The 5,778-nt window shown below is 37.0% G+C and overlaps 1 pseudogene; it reads right to left on the bottom strand.

Annotated features, from left to right (window-relative positions):
• Positions 1–4,021: 4,021 nt before the first annotated feature.
• Positions 4,022–5,364, bottom strand: LOC147357254 (myb/SANT-like DNA-binding domain-containing protein 4 pseudogene; annotated as a pseudogene).
• Positions 5,365–5,778: the final 414 nt, after the last annotated feature.

Raw genomic sequence — 5,778 nt, 5'->3', positions numbered from 1 at the left:
CCCTTTTCCCACAGAGTTCAAAAGTCGTTTCTTTATATCTGTCTCTTTTGCTGTCTCGTGTATAGGGTTGTCGTTACCATCTTTCTAAATTCCATGTATATGTGTCGATATACTATATTGGTGTTTTTCTTTCTGACTTACTTCACTCTGTATAATGGGCTCCAGTTTTCATCCACCTCATTAGAACTGATTCAAATGTATTCTTCTTAATGGCGAAGTAATATTCCATTGGGTATAAGTACCACAGTTTTCTTATCCATTCGTCTACCGATAGACATCTAAGTTGCTTTTCTGTCCTAGCTATTGTAAACAGTGCTGCAATGAACATTGGTGTACAAGAGTCTCTTTCGATTCTGGTTTCCTCGGTGTGGATGCCCAGCAGTGGGATTGCTGGGTCATATGGCAGTTCTATTTCCAGATTTTTATGGAATCTCCACACTGTTCTCCATAGTGGCTGTACTAGTTTGCATTCCCACCAACAGAGTTAGAGGGTTCCCTTTTCTCCACACCCTCTCCAGTATTTATTGTCTGTAGACTTTTTGATAGCAGCCATTCTGACTGGCGTGAGATGATACTTTATTGTGGTTTTGATTTGCATTTCTCTAATAATAAGTGATATTGAGCATCTTTTCGTGTGTTTGTTAGCCATCTGTATGTCTTCTTTGGAGAAATGTCTGTTTAGTTCTTTGGCCCACTTTTTGATTGGGTTATTTATTTTTCTAGTACTGAGCAGCTTGAGCTGCTTGCATATTTTAGGGATTAATTCTTTGTCAGTTGTTTCATTTGCTATTATTTTCTCCCATTCTGAAGACTGCCTTTTTACCTTGCTTATAATTTCTTCGTTGTCCAAAAGCTTTTAAGTTTAATTAGGTCCCATTTGTTTATTTTTGCTTTTATTTCCATTACTCTGGGAGATGGGTCATAGAGGATCTTGCTGTGATTTATGTTAGAGAGTGTTTTGCCTGTGTCTTCTTCTAGGAGTTTTATAGTTCTGATCCTACATTTAGATTTTTAATCCACTTTGAGTTTATTTCTGTGTATGGTGTTCGGAGAAGGCAATGGCACCCCACTCCAGTACTTTTGCCTGGAAAATCCCATGGACGGAGGAGCCTGGTAGGCTGCAGTCCATGGGGTCGCTGAGTCGGACACGACTGAGCAACTTTACTTTCACTTTTCAGTTTCATGCATTGGAGAAGGAAATGGCAACCCACTCCAGTGTTCTTGCCTGGAGAATCCCAGGGATGGGGGAGCCTGGTGGGCTGCCGTCTATGGGGTTGCACAGAGTCGGACACAACTGAAGCGACTTAGCAGCAGCAGCATGGTGTTAGAAAGTGTTCTAGTTTCATTCTTTTACAGGTGACTGACCAGTTTTCCCAGCACCTCTTATTAAAAACATTGTCTTTTCTCCATTGTGTATTTTTGCCTCCTTTGTCAAAGATAAGGTGTTCATAGGTGCGTGGATTTATCTCTGTGCTTTCTATTTTGATCCGTTGCTCTATATTTCTATCTTTGTGCCAGCACCATACTGTATTGATGACTGTAACTTTGTGGTATAGTCTGAAGTCAGGAAGGTTGATTCCTCCAGTTCCATTCTTCTTTCTCAAGATTGCTTTGGCCATTCGAGGTTTTTTTGTATTTCCATACAATTTGTGAAATTATTTGTTCTAGTTTTTTGAAAAATACCATTGGTAGCTTGATGAGGATTGAGTTGAATCTATAGATTTCTTTGGGTAGTATACTCATTTTTCACTATATTGATTCTTCTGATCCATGAACATGGTATATTTTTCCATCCATTTGTGTCATTTTTGATTTCGTTCATCAGTGTTTTATAGCTTCCTATACATAGATTTTTGTTTCTTTAGGTAGATTTATTCCTAAGTATTTTATTCTTTTTGTTGCAATGGTGAATGGAATTGTTTCCTTAATTTCTCTTTCTGTTTTCTCACTGTTAGTGTATAGGAATGCAAAGGATTTCTGTGTATTAATTTAATATCCTGCAACTTTGCTATATTCGTTGATTAGCTCTAGTAATTTTCAAGTGGTGTCTTTAGTGTTTTCTATGTAGAGGATCATGTCATCTGCAGTTTTACTTCTTCTTTTTCAATCTGGAGTCCTTTTATTTCTTTTTCTTCTCTGATTGCTGTGGCTAAAGCATTCAAAGCTGTGTTGAATAGTAGTGGTGAGAGTGGGCACCTTTGTCTTGTTCCTGACTTTAGGGGAAATGCTTTCCATGTTTCACCATTGAGGATAATATTGGCTATGTGTTTATCACATATGGCTCTTATTATGTTGAGGTATGTTCCTTCTATGTCTGTTTTCTGGAGAGTTTTTAATCATAAATGGTGTTGAATTTTGTCAAAGTCTTTCTCTGCATATATTGAGATAATCATATGGTTTTTATATTTCAATTTATTAATGTGCTGTATAACATTGATTGATTTGCTAATATTGAAGAATCCTTGCATCCCTGGGATAAAGCCCACTTGGTCATGATATATGATCTTTTTAATATGTTGTTGGATTCTGTTTGCTAGAATTTTGTTGAGGATTTTTGCATCTATATTCATCAGTGATACTGGCTTGTAGTTTTCTTTTTTTGTGGCATCTTTGTCTGCTCTTGGTATTAGGGTGATGGTGGCTTCATAAAATGAGTTTGGGAGTTTACCTTCCACTACAATTTTCTGGGAGAGTTTGAGTAGGATAGGTGTTAGCTCTTCTCTAAATTTGGTTTCAAGATATTCTCAAATTAACAATAATCAATTTAGAATCAAGGTAGTATCTGTGAATAGAAGAGATGTATTAAGGCTATATATAGGGAAATGGGAAAATACAAGGTGATCTCATGCAGTGATTCTCAAATTTAGTGTGCATTACAATCATCTGGACAGTGGAAAAAGTACCTTTAAGGGACTGAAGGCAAATCACCAGATTAAGTAAACCCTTGGTCTCAGAATAAATATCTGACTGACTAAAGATACAAACTTTGTTTCACAGGAAAGAACAAAGACAAGATACATCATGATATATGAAATCAGTCATTTAAGAGAAGTGTGACTTCTCTAAGTCTCAGATTCAGGAATAATGATACTACTCTCAATACTTTTTCTACAGATTAGGTCAGATAGTGTGCAGTAAGTGCTTCCCTAATTCATAATACACCACTACTATCATTATTTCATCACCATCATCATTACTATTGGATACAGAGGACATTCTCCCCTACCCCCACTCCCAGTTCCAAATACCTATTATCTATTTTAAAAATCAAATGACCACTTGCTGAGTTTCAGTTCATTGACTACTGGCACCATTTTTAAACTGGTAGCATTCTTACTAGCTTCAACCAAGTATATTAAGATTTCAGTACATGGTTGAAATGATAGTTTTTGTCTAAACTACTGGCTTAGTCAATGGAGTCACAGAAGAAAGCATAAAGCTTACAAAAATGTGTGCCGTTTCTAAAGCACCGATAGCTAGATGAGTGAACTGCTTTGGAAAGTAACCCACTTTAGACAACCTCTGATGTTGCTTACATTGTTTTCTGACTCTCACATTATCTATAGATGGAAACAAAGGAATAAAACATCTATAATCTTCATCACTTCCTATAGTCAATATACTATACAGTACTGTTTCATAGTTAAAGTTTTGGGCCATTTAAGTAATTCCCACATAAATATCTGTGGTTTTAACATTCTGAAACTGAAACAAAGCTAAAGAGGTGCTCAGCCAGGCTAAGACAGGGTTCCTCAACTTCAGCAACATTGCTATTTAGGGTTTGATCATTCTTTTTTTTTGGGGGGGGGGGGGAGAGTGGGAACTGTCCTGTGCATTGCAGGATGTTGGGCATCCCTAGCTACTACATGCCACGAGGAATGTGGCCAACTTTCCAATTCTGACAACCAAAAAATGTTGCCAGACATTGCCAAATGTCTTTTGGGGGCCAAAGTCACCCCCAGTTGACAACTACTGAGCTAGAATTTTACACAGACATAATTGTAAACTCTGAGTGCATAGATTATACAAGATTGTGTGTAATTTTACTAAATTAAAGTGTATAGTACAACAATTTCTGCTATATTGTTTATGCTAGGGCACATAGTTTTCATAGAAGACTTAAGCATATATTACCCACAAAGAATTATCTTTTTCGTATTGAAAACACTAACAGGGACAAAACAATACAGTTAATCCCGCAACCATTTTTAAACCTAAACTTATGCTTTACAACCATTTGATAAATGGAGACCTAGATAAATCACTGCAAGTGTCTTTCCTTCTGAATTTGTAGTCTCTTGCTATTTGAAAGTGTTTCTTTTCAATCTGCAGCTTCTTCGATTCAGATTCCAAAAAATGCAGCCTTTTTCCAGTTGTAAGCATTCTCTCTCAGGTTTTAACTTCTCGGTTTCTATATCCTGTGGCTGACGTAGTTCACTTCCCAAAGATGGCTTCTCTGAGTTTACTGTCTGTAACCTCAGCTTCTCTCTTTCAATCTGCAACCGCTCCTTCTCCAGCTGAAGTTGCTCGTGCTCCATGTCTAAATGTCACAGTCTCTCTTTCTCAATCTGTAGGCATTCCTTTTCTACCTGCAGTCTTTCAGCCTCAATATCAAGACTTCGTTTTTCCAATTCTAGTTTCTGGAATGTTTACAAGCAAATGGGGCTCATCATATGCAGACCTAGATGGTGTTGAGTTCAGAGTAAAAAATTCATCAATGTGGGGGAAATCAGGAAGTTCATTTTCCCTCCTGGAATCTGGTATGACTGATGACATTTCTTCTTCCTTCAATCTCAAATTCAGGACTCTGGGGATCTCTTTCTTCTTCTTCTTCCTTGACCTCAGGATCCACCTGCATCCCTGAAATCTGCCACATTTTGCCAATCAAAATTTGTATCACTTCAGAATCCAATCTTTTCATCTATCTCTTCAGTGAGTCATCTAAATCAGATGTGGGAAGGGGAAACCCTGAACCAACTTGCTTAATGTTCGCCTTCATCTTCTTTCTCTTCAAAGGGCTCGCCAGTCAAGGTAACTTCTTTTCACTTCTGTCCCTGTTCTCTGTTCTCCTTCTCCTACATTCACACACTGTGCAATCTCCTCCCAAGCCATTTGCTTCATCACATTAATTGTTGTATTAAGCTGCTTAGAAAAAATTACTTCCTTCCTTTCTGTAATTTCTTTCAAAAGGGTCTGAGTTTCTTGTACACTGAAATTGCTTTTCCTTTTCAATTGTTTCATTTTCTAACTTAAATGCAGTTTTTACAGTAAGGGAAGATGTGAAAATAATTTGAGGAATGCTACAAAGTACAAAAATCAAGGACAATTCCTTGTTAGTACCTTGTTTAAATCAGTTTTCTATTCATCTAGTAGCACAGGGGGTTGGAGGTTTCCTGCTAGCCTGGCGGCACCTCCCCCTGGATTCAGTATTTTTAATGGAATTACCAGATGACCTTTTTCTTTTTGGAGGAAACTTTAAGGAACACTGCCTGACACATATACTCCTGGGTAGACATCCCATAACAAAAATTATTGGTTAGAGCTTAATATTTCATTTATCAAGGAAAGAAACTTAGATGCTTTAAACTACTAGAATAATTCTCTTTGTGAAAATTCCTAGAAACAAGTGTTCATTAATTTGTGCTTATAAGTGAAATGTGAATTGTATTTAAATGGAAGAATATTGTGGTATATTTCACTCCTTCAGGAATTATCACAAGGTGAACACTATTTGTAAAGGAAACAAACAAACAAAAAAATTACTCATTTGTTGAAAGT

The sequence above is a fragment of the Bos grunniens genome, chromosome 15 (genome assembly GCF_055505025.1).
Source record: "Bos grunniens cultivar Pamir isolate PY7600 chromosome 15, Bosgru_T2T1.0, whole genome shotgun sequence".
Lineage (NCBI taxonomy): Eukaryota > Metazoa > Chordata > Mammalia > Artiodactyla > Bovidae > Bos > Bos grunniens.
This window is presented reverse-complemented; position numbering and strand designations above follow the sequence as displayed.